The sequence below is a fragment of the Aotus nancymaae genome, unplaced genomic scaffold (genome assembly GCF_030222135.1).
Source record: "Aotus nancymaae isolate 86718 unplaced genomic scaffold, 86718_ANA_hifiasm-v0.15.2.pri h1tg000108l, whole genome shotgun sequence".
Classification (NCBI taxonomy): Eukaryota; Metazoa; Chordata; class Mammalia; order Primates; family Aotidae; genus Aotus; species Aotus nancymaae.
Window position 1 is genome coordinate 3,731,811 of NW_026988523.1, and position 17,467 is coordinate 3,749,277.

At 36.0% G+C, this 17,467-nt stretch overlaps 1 pseudogene; it reads right to left on the reverse strand.

The window, feature by feature from the left end:
• Nucleotides 1-11,379: 11,379 nt before the first annotated feature.
• Nucleotides 11,380-11,904, reverse strand: LOC105711727 (ferritin light chain-like; annotated as a pseudogene).
• Nucleotides 11,905-17,467: the final 5,563 nt, after the last annotated feature.

A 17,467-nucleotide genomic window follows, 5' to 3' on the forward strand; every position in this document is an offset into this window, starting at 1 on the left:
ACTTAAAATGAAGAGATTCTTTTCCGGTATCAGAAAATTATTTTCAGAGATATGAAACACAGGGCTATTTGCTGATGATGTACATAGGATTTATGAACAAAATCAAAATCTCAGTTGTGTGTAGGATTTTAAAAAATAGCATGTTAGTTTCAGGAACCAAAAATCAAGGAATTAACACACACAAGTGCAAAGACTGGTGTGGGAGAAAATTACCTCAAGATATAAGAAAAGAGATGTGAACTGGAATGACTTGGCTTTGGTACCTGCAAGAAAAAATGTCCAAACTTTCCCCTCTTTAGTTATGCAGGCTGGAGAATGTCATTTCAATCACTTCAGCAGTTGATTCACTGAGGACTTTTGAAATGTTCCTTGCCTACACATGACAGGCACCCCGAGCAGAGAGGGAAGAGAGCTTGTGGCTGTGTCTACATGATAGCAAACATCTGGATTAAAAACTGAAAACATGAGGCCAGTGCCTCGATGATTTTCAAACACCTTGCTTTTGGCATTGTAAAGGGAAACAATCCAGATAGCTGGCTAGATGTTTCAGCTTTCATTCTGATATTGTCAATGTGAAGTTATAGTCAGTGACTAGATAAATGTATGTTCTTTCCACCAAAAGAAGAAAAAAGTTATACACGATAGCTAGTGAAAGATAAGTAAATTATAAACAAAGACTTACAGCTAAATCATGGTACCATGTTCACTTATGTGTCCTTATTATATGCAAACACATAAACACATACATATGTACACACATTCTTAAGCACCAATAAAAAAAAATCCAGCTAGACAAGACATCCTTCTCTATGTTTAGTTATTTGATGAGATATTTCAACCTTACCTATTTACAAATAGAAATCATGTATTTCTGCACTTTTGTTCTCATAAGAGCTTCAGTAGCTTCAATAGCTCCTGTGAGAATAAAACTGCAGAAATACATGATTTCTCTTTGTAAATCAGCAAACCATTTTTCCTTCTATTACTTGTGTTGCTGTGGTTTTAGTATTTGCAGAATATATTGTAATGGCACTGCTCAAATTCATAATGCTCTGAATCTCTGTTATCTTAGTGATCATGTGGGTGCTGAAATATAATAAATCAATGTGCAAAAAAAAGATAGCTTTGGTTTCCAAAATATACTTAACTTTTTACAGTTAAATAAAAATACAAATTTTTGTCCAAAAATATGTGATTCATAATCTTAAATTAATGATCCAAAATCAAGATGATAAGAATATCTTTTCTTTTGGTAGCGTGATATATCTGCCAAGGGATTTACCTTGATTTTTATTCAGTAGGAAATGGAGAAATGAGGGAATGCATTGAAAGAGAAGACCCACATTACAGTTGATGTTTTAAAAATGGATTTTAATGATTTCTAAAAAAAAGAAAAGGAAATATTTAAACTGTTTGAGAAGAGCTGCTTTCATGAGGGACATAGTATATTACGGACTTCTTCCCTGAGATTGGCATTCTCAGAAATTCTCCTGGCTATAGGCATATTCATAAAGCTCAGACCAGTAGAGACATATTTGTCACATCCAATCTTGTTATCATCTCAGCTGTTCATTTTTTCGGTAATAATTCCTCATCCTGTTTTCCTCAGTTTTTAAGGGCAGTTGCCTCTAGATTATACATATATGAAATGGCATTCATTTCCAAGATATTTAATGTCATAACTGAAGTGATTTTAAGATTAGAAAGAATTGGCATTTTCAAGACAATACCCTTGAATTATCAATGCGACGACATATATGTGCTTAAATAAAATTGTAATTGTATGGGGTTATCTATTAAGTTATAAAGTACAGTGTTTGAGAAAACATTTGAAATGAGCACCGAGAAACTGTGTAATTAAATAAAAATGGAAAGCCTTTGAACCTGTTCAGATTAGTGTAAATGGCTTCACAGATATATATTTCATGTTTTTGTTTTAATAGTAATAAAATATTTTGTTTATTTACATTCATTTTAAAACAGTTTAAAAAGCATAGCACATATAACATTTATGCACATATTTACCATATATTTAAAGAGAGATTTTAACGAGGCAAGTCAGGAAATCCATAAAGGTTTGCATGTCAATACTGGTTCCATTATAGAAAATATTTTCCTTCCCCTATATCATTTCTAAAAATATGAAATGTCTAGAGAGTATGGAGGATAAGAGGGAAGACGTGCTTTGAATAAATATATACAGATTTTGAAGGTGGGTTGACTTTCTTTCTGTCGTTTTTCTTTTTTCTTTCTTTTTACTGAGAACAAGAATAAATGCATTTGTGGTAAAATTCCACAGAAAATAAGATGTAGGATGCAACATCACTAAAATGATAGTGTAGGGATGCTATTAGCAGCTCAGTACACCTCTAACACTTGGGAACCTTTAGCACATCTTCAGCATATTTGCTGAGTTGGATAAACTTTTGCAAATCTTGTTAAAACTTCAGAGTGTACAGTTTTATAGTTTTGCACAAGGCAAATTAAATTGGTTGCAAACTAAATGTTGTTGTAGAAAACAAATGTTAAAAAAAAAACAAAACACAAAATCCTGGAAGGAAGGAAGGAAGGAGAGAAGGGAGAGGGGGAGGGAAGGGGAGAAGGAAGAATATATCCAATGGGAATAGTATGGAAACAGGGAGAAATAACTTGGGGGAAGGGGAAAGAGGACAAAGTGAAAATCAGGATCAAAAGCGTCTGAAAAAAGAATCAAACATAAACTTTAAAATATGGAAACAGAGTAAACATCGCAAACGTGCCCTTAACAAACCCCAGATATGTAGGCTCTTCTGCTGCCACACAAAAGTGTGTTTTTCAAGAAAATTGGTTAGAGCAGTTACGGAGCCTTCCAACAGCAGCGTGTAGAAATAAGGCAGTGAGTTTGATGGGGCTTTCCGCAGAGCTGCATTCTATACCTTTTCAGTTCCTGCCCCTTTCTCCTAACCATATGGAATCCATCTCATTCAAGGACTTAGACTAAGAGAGGGGCTTGAGGAAACTACGGCTATTGCTGGCTCTCTTAATGGCACGCTACAGGAAAGTTTTATTTCCAATTGATTGGTTACAAATCAGATAAATATCGCGTCAAATGAAAGCAGCTTTGAACTGCTGGAAATGTTATCTGTAGGAGTCTGGGGTTTATCAGAAGTCAAATGTAGCTTTAATCACATCAGCATGCTAATTACAGGCAAACAATAAAAGCTTTAAGAAATGATTGTGTGGGTTTTATTACTATTGACAGTCACTGAGGTATATTTATTTCGGGAGGTAATTGTCAGAAGACTTTCTCCAGAAAGGCTTGTTTGTATAATTAAGTGCATGTTATGTAAGCTTATCTGCTGATCGGCTTCTGCTAGTTATGTAGTTCCCCCAATGCCTCAGAACACAGAGGTAATTAAAAGAGAAAGGCTCAGGAAGATGGTTTTTCAGTAGTTCATTTGTAAGGGATAAATAAGTAAATTAGTGAATATGTCCTAAAAACAGAGTGTACTAGAATGAGAAATGTCACTAAAAATTAATGAATAAAAACAATAAAGGCAAGTAGAAAACACTTCATAATCAGTGATGTAAAAACAGAAAAAAATTAGAATGGGGCTCATATAGTTTCATTTAGAGTGCAAATTGGGGGATGGGATGGCAGGAATTTTCTATTTTGTGTACAAAAGATCATTCAATGGAATAGGGCAATCCAATCTAAAAATATACATGATGAAAATGAGACAAAATGGAAAATAACAATAAATGGCTACATATGCCCCAGTACCACCGATTTTATTGTGCATTTATGATGTAATTCTCCAAAGTGTCTAATTTAAAAGTAAGAGTCTTTAGTTCTAAAAGTTTGGTAACATAATTCCAAATCTGTACAGCCACAGATGCTTTTATATCCAAACAAACAACAAAGGCAAATTTACAGTTTCTGCCCTGAACTTTTTTTTTTTTTTTTTTGAGGCCAGGACGCCTGAAACATACATTTAAAATTTTTTTCCATCTTATTTTTAATGACAGACTGACTGCAGTGTGACTGAACCAGAGAGGGAAAAATAAACTTTTCTAACTATAAACTATTTTTGTGCCATAAAGAATCATTTGACTCTAAAAGGGAAAAACCCTAATTTAAAAAATATCATTATTATTTTGAAAGGTGTTGGACTGGATTTGATTCTTTTCATTCCCAAATAGTGGCCTCAGTTCAGTTTTCATTTCACTCAACGCAATTAAAAATGTGGCAAATCCTTGATCAATTTTTTACCCTTAAGCAGGGTCAGTTCTGAAGTTGTTGTCACATTTTAATGGGTTCAGACTCAGTTTATGCAAGAGACAATCAAATGTTTGCTTTTAAAAGCCCTATAAAAACTAAGAGCTTTTAACCTTTTGAATGCATTAATAAAATGCTAATGACATCATGGCCAAGACCACATTTGGAGGTCCCAAAAAATTCCAAATGACTGTTGTGAAAAGAAAACAGAATTTTAATCAAATGATCTGTTATTTTAATGGCCACTTACAAAACAGGAGATTTATTGAGAAGTATAAAGTTTGTTTGCATGAGTGAAGGCAAAGCTTTTAAGAATTACCTTCTGGTTTTCCCCTTCAGTTTCTTGCAACATAATACTACCAAATATTTGTGAATTGTGACTCAAGTCTGCAGTCTTATTTCTCACAGAAAATAAAAAGGAGCCTGGAGAAAAAAAAAAAAAGTGGTGCCAATTTGTCTGCCCAGGCTCTGATTATTGGATGCAGAATTTTTTTTTTTTCTTTCAGGAGAGAAGGATTTGGTGGGAATGTTTCTCCCTTCAGGGTGAGATATCTGATATCTATCCCAAGACCAGTCATAAGGCCAAACTTTCATGCAAAACTGCACGAGGGAAAAAAATTCAGTCTTTGGGTAAAATTTTCTTCTGAATTTGCAGCAGATCTCTAGTTTCCGCAGGGCAATTATGGCTCTTTTTACCATTTCTGATTGCAAAACACATTGATTATTTTTTAAAGTTATTTATGATAACTTGAGAACCTTCTTTTCCTATCCCTTCCCCCAACTCTTCTTCCTACCCTTTGAATCTCTGTTCTTCATTTCTTTCTCTCCTGTCTAGAAGTGCTATCCAGTGACCCCTGGTGCTGATTAAAGTTTCTCGGGTGACCCCTGAATGCATTTTATTACACTGGCTGGTCATAAAACCTGGTTAAACTGCTGGCTTATCCAAACCCCTTCTTGTGGAAAGCCCCATAGTCAGTCTAACCTCAGACAGGGAAAACACGAACAAGCAAACCAAGGAAGGGCAGAGAAGGTTTGCAGACAATCTTTGTCAATATCGGGGAGCTCCCTGGCAGATGGGAAGGAACAACTTACACAGATGTTCTGGAGGAAGTCAATTTAGCACTAATGTAGGTGTAGGTGGAACATGGAAAAATAGAAACACAGGGAAATAGGTGTTTTGTTCTTTTCCTAAAATGGATATCACAACATGGAAATAGCTTGCAAAGTGAAAGTAAGGCATAACTAACATAGGATAGCATAATGCATTTTTGCAAACAGCATACGCCTAAGATGAATACCAGAAACACATTTGCTTGGCTTCTGGAAGCTACATGAGGTGACTAAAAGCCTTAGTATATTTATGTATTTACTATATCTTGGTAAAAAATGCATTATTTTATTTATGTGGCTTTAAAGAAATCACCTTTAAGTTAGCTTCAGTTTAACTGTTTGTTTCCTAGGCTGCCATGTGTTAAAGGGAGACAGAAATCTGTAATATTCACAATCCTCCATGGATGGAATTTCTGTGGCAGGGATAATGCATGGTAATGCTTGTAGGAGAGGCCAGAGAAGTCAGCATTTGGAAGGAGAATGGTGCTACTGGGAACCCAAAGTACCAAGGCCCTGGAATTTCCCTGGTTCCTAAAACCGAATGTATACATGTGTGTCAAATCCCATTTGGCATTTGGACATAAAAACTGTTTTAAATTCCATTCGCACTGGCAAAGTCTGAAAATAAATCTGCAGGGTTGGTTCTGATCCCTGAGCCAGAATAGGATACAGTCTTGTTGTTTGCTGAAAGATGTCCATCTGGCTGCTAACAAAGTGCTGCCTGTTGCCTCACGGGCCACAGGAGGAAGATCTGAAGCACATCATCAGTCCCTGGCAGCTGTCTGACCAACGTCAGTAGAGATTCTACAGAGGCAAAAGGAAGACACACCTTTTCCACCTTTCCCTGGTCAGGGCCCCTCTGAAATGTGACTGCAAGGCTAAAAAAGATCCAAACTCTGCCAGAGCCCCCAACATCCATAATCCCCACGATGACAAGGTCCCAAAGAGCGGGGTATGTTTTCCAATATAACTGTGGTCTGCAGCCTCAGTCATTCTCATACTAGCTAGAACCCTGACTTAGGTAAAATCAAGGGGCCCAAAGTGAATCATTGACTTTTCCATTGGCATCTGATAATTATTAAAAAATAATTTGTGATAGTTAATCTTGGAATAATTTCCTTTGTTTTTTCAAGTCCTTAGAAAATGTACTGCATCAATCACCCTTTTGTTCAAAGAAATACAGAATAATCATGAATTTAACAACTAGAGACTACGAGGTCGTCCCTTTACCTGTTTTTCTTTTTCATGTAGTAACTAAGCAAAATCAAGCACTCCTTCAAAGACAATGTTAGGATAAGCTGGTACCTTTGTAATGCCTATAATGAACTGGTGAGGTATGCTTTATTTATTTCAGTCTTGACCTAATTTAATTAATTTGAAGGGTTTTTTGATAGTGGATGATAAATCTGATAGCTAACAATTCAACAAGAATTTTTAGATTTCTCATATGCAACTACTTTCTATGTTTAGAGTATATTTTATAGATAGGGATGCCAGGAAGAGTTCATGAAACACATTATGTCTGAAGAAGCCTGCATGGCTTGTAGGCTTCTTGTACACTGGGTACGAGACTTTTACTAGGTTGCTGTTGCTGCTGTTGATTAAGATCTACTGAGGTAGGCACTTTACAGATGTGAACACTTCAGTTCTCACTTTAACCCTGTGAAATCTATATACTTATTCCCTATTTATAGATGAAGAAACTAGGGCTTAGAGAAATTAGATAATTGCCTGAGTTCCCATAGCTAGTAAGTGGTAGAGTCAGGAATTTGGGCAGTCATCCTATGCTGTGCCTTTGGTTCCAAGTCACTCCGTAGTCAACACACTTAATCAAGTTTGCCGAGTCCCAAACAGAGTTCATAGAAGGAGAAGATCTCAGGCAATAAACAAATGTACATTTTGTTGCTTATTTTATTTTTTCAACATGTTAGGTCTAGTATCTATTTTAAGCCACAACATGAGGTAATTTCCTTTATGAAAACTTCCTGGGTAAACTACCTTATACGCCACTTGATAATTGGATTTATCACCCTTCTTTTCTTAGCGTAATTTTTTTTCTGCTTTTAAGTTCTATGTATTTTAGTTGATTACATGTGGAATGTCTTCTTAAAGGAAATAATATATTTTTCTTTAAATAAGTTTGTTCCATGCCTTCAGATAGAGGCTCTAAGATAGAAAAGCAGGTGCCATATATTCCAGAACACCAGACAGATTGGAGTTCAAGTGGAAGCAGTAAAACAGAAAAGATGGTAGGCCAAAAGCAGTAGTTAGTCTTGTATGCATTTGATCCAAAAAGAAAAATAGTGAATAAAGTGGTGGGAGTGACAGAGACAAGAAAGTTAAGATATAAAATGACCCAATAAACACATTACTTAGAATCTAGGCTAGAAAAAAATGTAATGAGGGGAAAGTTTTATGTAGCAAGATATTCGTAAGAGCAGAATTTTAAAAACAGTGAAAATGTCCCAAATTGGGAAAATGAATAACTAAACAATGACTTTTATACACTATGAAATATTATTACAATTACTAAAAGTGATAATATACATAAAGTGAATAAATTGTAGCACATATCTTTACACTATTATTACTCTAGGTGAAAAGTATATGCAAATGGACAAAGACTGGAAAAGAATGTATAAAACCTTCAAAGATGTGCTAACAACGATATTGGGTTCGAAATCCTTTTTTCTCAATTGTTCAATATTTTCATAGTATTGCTATAAAGCTTTAATTATACAATACAATATATGTAATATAGTAAAGAATAATATATTTACTATGCATATGCAGGTCTGTGAGGAGCAAATACTTTGTCTAGCTGAGAATATTCTTACTTTGGCTTCCTTTCTGAAGAACAGTTTTGGTGGATGTAGACTTCTTGGTTAATAGTTCTTTTTCTCTTTCAGCACTTTGTTTTTCATTGTTATTATTTTATTTTTATTTTTGGAGACAGGATCTCATTCTCTTGCCCAGGCAGGAGTATAGCAGCACAGTGTTGAGTCTCTGCAGCCTCAACCTCCTGAGTTCAATTGATTCTCCCACCTCAGCCCCCCAAGTAGCTGGGACTACAGGTGCGTGCCACCATGGCCAGCTAATTTTTGCATTTTTTTGTCGAGATAGGGTTTTGCCATGTTGTTCAGCCTAGTCTCGAACTCCTCTTTCAGCACTTTGAATATGACATTTCACTGCCTTCCGGCCTCCAATGTTTCTACTGAGAAATGAGTCTTCACTCGTATTGATGCTGCACTGTAAATAATGAGTCACTTTTCTCTTACTACTTTCAAGATTTCCTGTTTGTCTTTCAATGGCTTGTGTCTATATGGATTTTTCAAAGTTTATGCTACTTGGAGTTTAATAAGCTTCAATGTTTGTCATCAAATTTGGGAATTTTCTATCCATTACTTCCTGAAATATATTTTCTGTATCTTTATCTCTCTACTGTCCTGCAGGAAATCCCACTGCATGTATGTTGGTATCTTGATCACGCCTCATGTGTCTTTGAGATTGAATATTTTTCTTTAATATTTTTCTTTCTGTTCTTATGGGTTAAATTTTATTGATTAATTTTCAGGTTCATCAATTTATTTCTTCTGCTACCTCAACTCCAATGTTGAACTGTTCTAGTGGATTTTTTAAATTTTTCAGTTATACTTTTTAACTCAAAATTTTTCACTTGGTCTTTTTTTTAAGTTTATTGAAAATCTTTGTTGATTCATTGTTGCCATACTCTGTTTTAGTTCTTTAAAGATAGTTTACTTAAATACCCTGAACATATTTATCGCATATTCTTTGAAGTCTTTGCCTGCTAAATTCATGGAGACATTCTGAGACAGTTTCTGTTGATTGCTTGTATTTTTCCTGAATGGATAACACTTTTCAATTTCTTTGCACGTGTTATCGTTGTTTGCAGCAACTCTAGATGCTGTTATTGTTGCCCTAACGGTTGTTGCTGTTGTTCCCTTTTGTTTGTTTGTTCTTTGTTTAATAAATTTTCCAGGCTAAATTTGTGAAATCTGACTCCCCTACAGCATGTGGTCACAAATATCTCTGACTAGTTTAGTTTTTTGTTTGTTTGTGTGTTTTCTTTTAGTTCTTATTTTGACTTTCAAGACTGAATTCCTAGGGGTTGCCCCTGCAGTTGTGTAGGCTCAGCCAATGATTAGACAGAAGTCATGCTCAAACACCTCAAGCCAGTAAGGCTTCTGACATCTGTAACTTAATCTGTGTTTGTAAGGGAGCACGTTCAAATTCAGTTCATTTTGAAGTCTGTGCCAGGTTTTACTTTTCACCAAGTCCCTTCTAGCCTCCTAAGTGCAGGTACACATTCTCAGGGTCAGCGAGGAGCACATAAATAATTTGGCCTCTCTCCAGTCTTCACGGCACATGTGTGCAGCTAGGAATAATATTGTGCCAATTACGGGACTGAAATCAATGACAAAATCTCCTAAGAATGCTTTTCTCAGATTGTGTTTCCATTGTTAAATGATGCATGATTGTAATTTAAAGATGTTGCTCCACTGTCTTTTGACTTTCATTACTTTAATGACAGTGTGCTCTCATCCTTATCTTGGTTCCTTTGTAGGTAATGTGTCTTCTTTGGCTGCTTTAAGATTTTTTCTGTTATTATTTTTAAGAAATTTAATTATGATAGTTCTTGGTATAATTTTCCTCATTTTTTGAGCTTTTTGGATCTGCAGGCTTACAGTTTTTTCATCCAATTTGAAATTGTTTTGGTCATTATTTTGGCATCACAGTTGGCCCTCCATATCTATAGGTTCTACATCTAAGGATTCAATCAACTGATGATTAAAAAAAACAATAAAAAAGAATACAAGTGAAAAACAATAGAGTATACCAACTATTTACATAGTATTTACATTATATTATATGTCTAATACAATGTACATTACTTATAATATGGAGATGACTTAAGTGTATGGGAGAATCTGCATAGGTTATATGCAAATACTATAACATTTTATATAAGATACTTAAGGATTCTTGGATTGTTGGTATCTTCAGGGATTTCTGGATAGAGTAATCTTCTTAGAAAGGGATGACTGTATTCCTTCAGTTTTTTCTGTCCTTCCGCCTTTATACTTTGGGCACTAAAATTAGCCTGCTAGAAGTTGTTGCACCGTTGATTAAAACTCTGTTTGTCCTTTTGTGTTTTAGTATTTTCTTTTTCTCTGTCATTCATTTTGGATAGTTTCTATTGCTGTGTCTTTAAGTTCACTACTAATATTTTCCTCTTCAGTGTTTAATCTGCCATTAATCCTATCCAAAGTAGGTTTTGTTTGGGTCATTGTAGTTTTCATCTTTAGGAGTTTAATTTGGTTCTCTTTTATATCTTTCATGTTTCTAATTAACATGTTCAATTTTTCTTCTAGCTTTTTAAACATTTGGAATTCTGTTATAATTGTGTTAATGACCTTGTCTACTAATGCTATAATTGATGTCATTTCTGTGTTAGTTTTGACTAATCGGGTTCTTTTTTAATACCATGTTATCAATTATATGAGTTGCAAGACTGATTAGAAAAAAAATTTTTTTTATTGTTTTTGCTTCAAAAAGCTTTATTGGCTGGGGGCAGTGGCTCACGCCTGTAATCCCAGCACTTTGGGAGGCCGAGGCAGGTGAATCACAAGGTCAAGAGATCGAGACCATCCTGGTCAACATGGTGAAACCCTGTCTCTACTAAAAATACAAAAAAATTAGCTGGGCATGGTGGTGTGTGCCTGTAATCCCAGCTACTCAGGAGGCTGAGGCAGGAGAATTGCCTGAACTCAGGAGGCGGAGGTTGCGGTGAGCCAAGATCGCGCCATTGCACTCCAGCCTGGGTAACAAGAGCGAAACTCCGTCTCAAAAAAAAAGCTTTATTTCCATTTGGTCCAAGGCTTGTTAGGGTAGTTGGAAAACTGCCTAGTGGCTGGAGGGGGAGGCTTAGGTAGAAGCCCCGTTACTTTGCCAGGGGTCCTTCAGAAGTCACTAGGCTCAGTAGTAGACTCTTAGTTGTGCTTGAGAGTCAGCCTTTCAAAGAGAAACTCGCCCAGCCCAGCCTCCAGGCAGGCCAGCCTATGGAGGTTGGTTAGGTGGTCAGCCATCTTCTTGATGAGTTTCACTTCCTCATCTAGGAAGTGACTCTCCAGGAAGTCACAGAGATGGGGGTCCTTGTGGGCAGAACTCAGGGCATGAAGATCCAAAAGGGCCTGGTTCAGATTGTTCTCCAGAGCCATGGCAGCTTTCATGGCGTCCAGGGTTTTACCCCACTCATCTTGAGCCGGCTTCTTGATGTCCTGGAAGACAGCGGGGCCACCACACTGGTTTTGCATCTACAGGAGATGCTGGTAGCCCTCGCGTTGCTCGACCAGTTCACTGAAGAAGTGGCTCATGCCTTCCAGAGCCACATCATCACAGTCAAAATAGAAGCCCAGAGAGAAGTAGGTGTAGGAGGCCTGCAGGTACAAATTGACCAGGCGGTTGACAGCTGCCTCCATGTCAGTGGAATAATTCTGACGAATCTGGGAGCTCATAGTTGGTCGGCAAGAAGGAGCTAACCACAGATATGGTGTTGGCAGGGCCCAGAGGCAGGAGATGGCCGAGAAGACGGTCCCGGAGGTTGCAAAAGGAAATTGGAGGGTGGTTGGAGGCTGGAAGAAAGAGTCCTTGGATCTGTTCTGTCCATGTCATTATCAGCATTTTGGTCAAAGCTATTCAAAGTTAGGGAATTCCAAACTTTCCCACATTTTCCTGTCTTCTGAACCCTCCAAACTGTTCCAACCTCTGCCTATTACCCAGTTCCAAAGTCACTTTCACATTTTCAGTTATCTTTTCAGCAATGCCCCATTCTACTGGTAGCAGTTTGCTGTATTAGTCTGTTTTCATGCTGCTGATAAAGAAATACCTGAGACTGGACAATTTACAAAATGAAGAGATGCAGGCCTCATAATCATGGCAGAAGGTCAAAGGCACATCTCACCTGGCAACAGGCACAAGAAGAGCTTGTGCAGGGAAACTCCCATATTTAAAACAGTCAGCTCTCATGAGACTCATTCACTATCACAAGAACGACCCACCCCCATAATTCCATCACCTCTTACCAGGTTCCTCCCACAACGCATGGGAATTATAGGAGTTACAATTCAAGATGAGATTTAGGTGGGGACACAGCCAAACCGTATCAATGGGGTTTTGCTATGTTGGCCAGGCTGGTCTTGAACTCCTAGGATCAAGCTATCCACTAGCCTCAGCCTCCCAAAGTGCTGGGATTACAGACGTGAGCCACCATGCCCAGGAGACTATTTAGAAACAGTTTGTTAAGTTTCATTAGGCTGGAACATAGCAGTATGTAGTCAGAAGCTAATTTTTTCTTGCCTTGAGACAAAATCCTTTTGAGTACTCTAACTAAAACTCCATGCATATTAGGTTTTACACTCTACCTTGTGGGACTGCTCCATCTAATCCTTTCCAGTGGGTTTTTCCCAGCCTTGGTACTTCATCACATGCATGTGCTGATCAATGTTCAGATTAATATTTGAGAAGAACCCTACACAGATATCTAGAATTCTCTCTGTTTGCAGCTCTCTCCTCTCTGGTACTCTATTCTGCAAAATCTAGTTATGTTGTATTCCCTCCAAATTTTAGCTCTGTCTCCTCAACTCAGGGAGCCTGCCATGCTCCACCTGAATTCCCCCATTTGTGCTCTGGCTGAACACGTTCTCCAGGCTGTAAGCTAGGATAATTGTAGGGCTCACCTTGTTTGTCTCCCATCTCTTCAGGATCGTTTTCCTTTATTGCTTCATCTCTGATGTCTCAAGAAGCAATGTTTCTTGTATTTTCTCTGATTTCTTACTTGTTTTATGTAGGATGGAAATCTCTCTTGATGGGAAGTAGAAGCCTCCATGTCTTGAACAGCCAAATGTCACAGTGGTCTAAGCTAATAGTTTATTTGACAATGTAGTTAAAAATCTTGGTAGGCTTAATATTTTAAAAATGCAGTAGGCTTCTTATCTATTTTCTCAGTTCCATGTGCCAGTAACCACATCCTAAATATTTTTGAGGTATAGTTTTCAGATTTGCTTTATTTATTTGGTTTTTCATCTCTACACTTGCCCTTCAGCTTAATAATAGTTGCCTTGAGGATTTCAGGCTTGAGGGTGAGAAATCTGAATGTGATGGCTTTTGCCAACAAGGAGGTTTATGGGGCACTTTTCTTTAAAATCTTTTGTTGTTGTTACCATTTCATACTCTTTGAGGTTGACAAGTAGTTTCTCCCAACCCTGTATAGCCACAAATATCTGTTTTCTCTGTGTTCCTTTTCAAATCTGCTTGCAAATCAACCAATTTTTTTCTGAGTTTATAATTTTCTTGTAATATTTTGACAAAGCTTGAGCAGTCTCAATAGCTGATATTCACTTCTAATTGTTGTCTCTTATAATCTCTTTTGCTAAGCATATGATCTGTTCTGCTGCCCAAGTTACCACAAGTGACGGTTTCACTTTTTCCCCAACTGAATAACATCAATTTCTTTTTTTCATCTCATGTCAATTTTCTCACTGCCTGTTTCCTGGTAATACACAGCTTGTATTTTAAGTTTTTAGTTTTGGCAACAACTCATTTCAAAAATAAATAGCTGAAGTAGGATAACTAATATAAGTGCCATAAGAAGAAGATGCTAAGATCTGAAAGACTTAGAAAATAAATTTAATTTTCCTTATGCTATATTTGATGTGGATTGGCAGCCTTCCTCAAGCTTGTAGCTATGCTATCTGGAATATGTGGCTTTCAGGTTTGCCAAGGCAGGGGAAGATAGAGATGCAGAAGGCACATTTCTTTTCTTTTCTTTTCTTTTCTTTTTTTTTTTTTTTTGACGTGGAGTCTCGCTCTGTCGCCCAGGCTGGAGTGCAGTGGTACAATCTCAACTCACTGCAACCTCAGCCTCCCGGATTTAAGTGATTCTCCTGCCTCAGCCTCCCCAGTAGCTGGAATTACAGGTGTGCCACCACGATCAGCTAATTTTTGAATTTTTAGTAGAGATGGGGTTTCACCATGTTGGCCAAGCTGGTTTCGAACTCCTGATGTCAGGTGATTCACCTGCCTTAGCCTCACAAAGTGCTGAGATTACAGGCAGAAGGCACATCATTTCTTAACTGCATGAGTCATTTTTACTCACAGTCCATTGGCCAGAATTTGTCATATGGCCCCAGTCTGACTACACAGCTATCCCACGCTAAGAACTTAATATGGAGCCATTTGCATTTTTCGCTGCGATCACATACTTCTGTATATAAATAATATATTCATAAATATTTATTTAGAAATGGAGCATTTCATCATTGTTTATTTTATAATAATGGAATCAGATTTGTACTTTCTGCTTCTTTTTACCAAATATCTACCGGAAATCTCTCCAAAACAGCTGCTCAACTTTTCATTCTTTTTAATGGCTCCAGTATTCCATTATGTAGCTGTAATCTAATTTGCTCTATCATTCCTAACCTGAGGTACATTTACTTAACTATTTTATATTATTGCCAGTATCAACAATGCTTCAATACATATATCTGTTTATACAAAGTTCATTTTTTAAAAATTAATGGCTTTCACTTCATGACGTAGGTGTCCAGGAGTGGGATTTATTGAGTTAAAATACATGTGTTTAATAAATTTTTATATTTTGTCAGATTGTTAGTCATCTGAAACTATTCACATTTTCACCAGCAATTTATAAAAGAACTCTTGTCTCAATGAACCTGACAACAATGGATATTTCAACTCTTTCTAATTTTGGGATTTAATGAGGAGTAAAAAGATGTCAGAGAAATGCAGATTAAAGTAAGAACGTTTCATATGTTGGTTGGCCATTTGTTTGCCTCTTCATATTCTTTTTTATTGGACTTCACATCCTATTTTTGTCATTCAGTAAGAGCTTTTGATTATTATAGTTGGTAAATATCTGTTGATCTGCATTGTAAATATTATTTCCCAAATAAATTTTGTAAATTATTAGATATTTTGTATGATTATGTATGAAATTTATTTATTATATAACATGCCTAACATTATAATACATAATATATAATTATCTTACCATTCAAAAGTTTAGGTTTCATTTGATCAAAAATGTCTTTTATGAAGACAAAAATGTTTTTCGTTCTCCTGGATTGTACTAGATTGTATACTAGATTTTCTTCCCATATTTTATTTCTTAAATTTATTTAAGGTTTTAATCTGTATGAAAATGATATAGTATAAAATAGGTTTAATTTTATCTTCATTCTGATAGGTAGTGTTCTGTGGCAGCACTATTTACTAAATAATTCATTATTTTCCCTCTTAATTAAATATCAAATTAAGTATTTTCTGGACTTCTCTATTCTGTTCTACTGATCCTTTTTTCTTCTTATGGCTTTGACTATATTAATTTTATTTCCATTTTCAATAGTATACTCTAATAGTAAGGCAAGTCCTTTTTCACTATCTATCTTTATCAAAATTTCTTTGACTATTCTCAGAAATGTTTGCTTTCCTATACATTTTGACGTCTTTTTATCTGCTTCCTCCAAACCCCTGTAAGGACTAAAATTGAGATTACATTAAGTAATGATTTTTGGCAAAATAACATTTTCATTATTCCAGATCTTTTCATAAAAGAAAATTTAAAGACTTTTAATTCATGAAGTTTATTTTATATCTATCAATAGATTTTACTTTTTCTTCATATAGAACCCGTTCCTTTAAAAAAAATTATCTCTAAGTATTTTATAGTTTCCTCTATGTGACTTACTTGCTAAAATCTAGCTCCACAATAATATTTAATGATAACAGGATTTGCACTCGCCCCTATATTGTTCCTGAATTGTATTGAAATTGTTTTAGTGTTTTGTCATTTGGAACAACCTTAGATGTTGGGTTTAATAAATTATATTTTAGGGCCGGGCGCGGTGGCTCACGCCTGTAATCCCAGCACTTTGGGAGGCCGAGGCGGGTGGATCACGAGGTCAAGAGATCGAGACCATCCTGGTCAACATGGTGAAACCCTGTCTCTACTAAAAATACAAAAAATTAGCTGGGCATGGTGGCGCGTGCCTGTAATCCCAGCTACTCGGGAGGCTGAGGCAGGAGAATTGCCTGAACCCAGGAGGCGGAGGTTGCGGTGAGCCGAGATCGCGCCATTGCACTCCAGCCTGGGTAACAAGAGCGAAACTCCGTCTCAAAAAAAAAAAAAATAAAAAAAAAAAAATAAATAAATTATATTTTAAATATTATAAATTATAGCTGAATTGTAAACTAACTTTTTAGCAGCTAGTGACATAATTACATTGGGTTTTACTTTCAAATATTTGATGTAATGGATTACCTTGATAGATAACAAAATAGTCTTTCATTCCTTCAGTGAGCCATACCTTTAAAAATATATGTTTGATGTTTGTTCTTTTCATGCATCACAAGATACTATTTGGTAATGCTTAATTTTTTTTTTTTTTCCCATAGCTACCCACAGGTGCAAATGGCCTTTATTTTTCTTCTCTTTGCACAATTATTGTTAGGCTTTGATATCAAAACTCTGCAGGTTTTGTTAAAAAAAATTAAAGAATTTTAAAATCTTTTTCAATGACCTGAAATAGTAACACTAACATCGAAGTTAACTATTTTTAAATGGTTAGATAAAACTTGGTTATGAATTCATCTGCTCCTGGTACTGTTTATAATAGTAAATCTTTAATCATTTGACAATCTCTTTTATGTAATTGGTCCATGGATGTTTCCTGCTTCTTCCTACGTAATCTTTGGTAATTTTATTTTGCTTGGAAATTATTATTTGTTTCACTTTTTCAAATTTGTTGTTAAGAGTTGTGGGAAATATTCTTTTGTAATTATTTTCAGCTTTAATTAATCTATGATGTCTCCTTTTAAACTTCTGATCATTATCACTTCTTGCTTTACCTTTTTCCCTTAAGCAGTTTGTGAGATAATTTAGTTATATTACTTTTTCTTTTTCAAAAATTTATTTTTTGGGGTTGTTTCTCATCATTCTTCAAAAAATTTTTTATTTTTAGAGACAGGGTCTTGCTCTGTTACACAGGCTATCGTTGT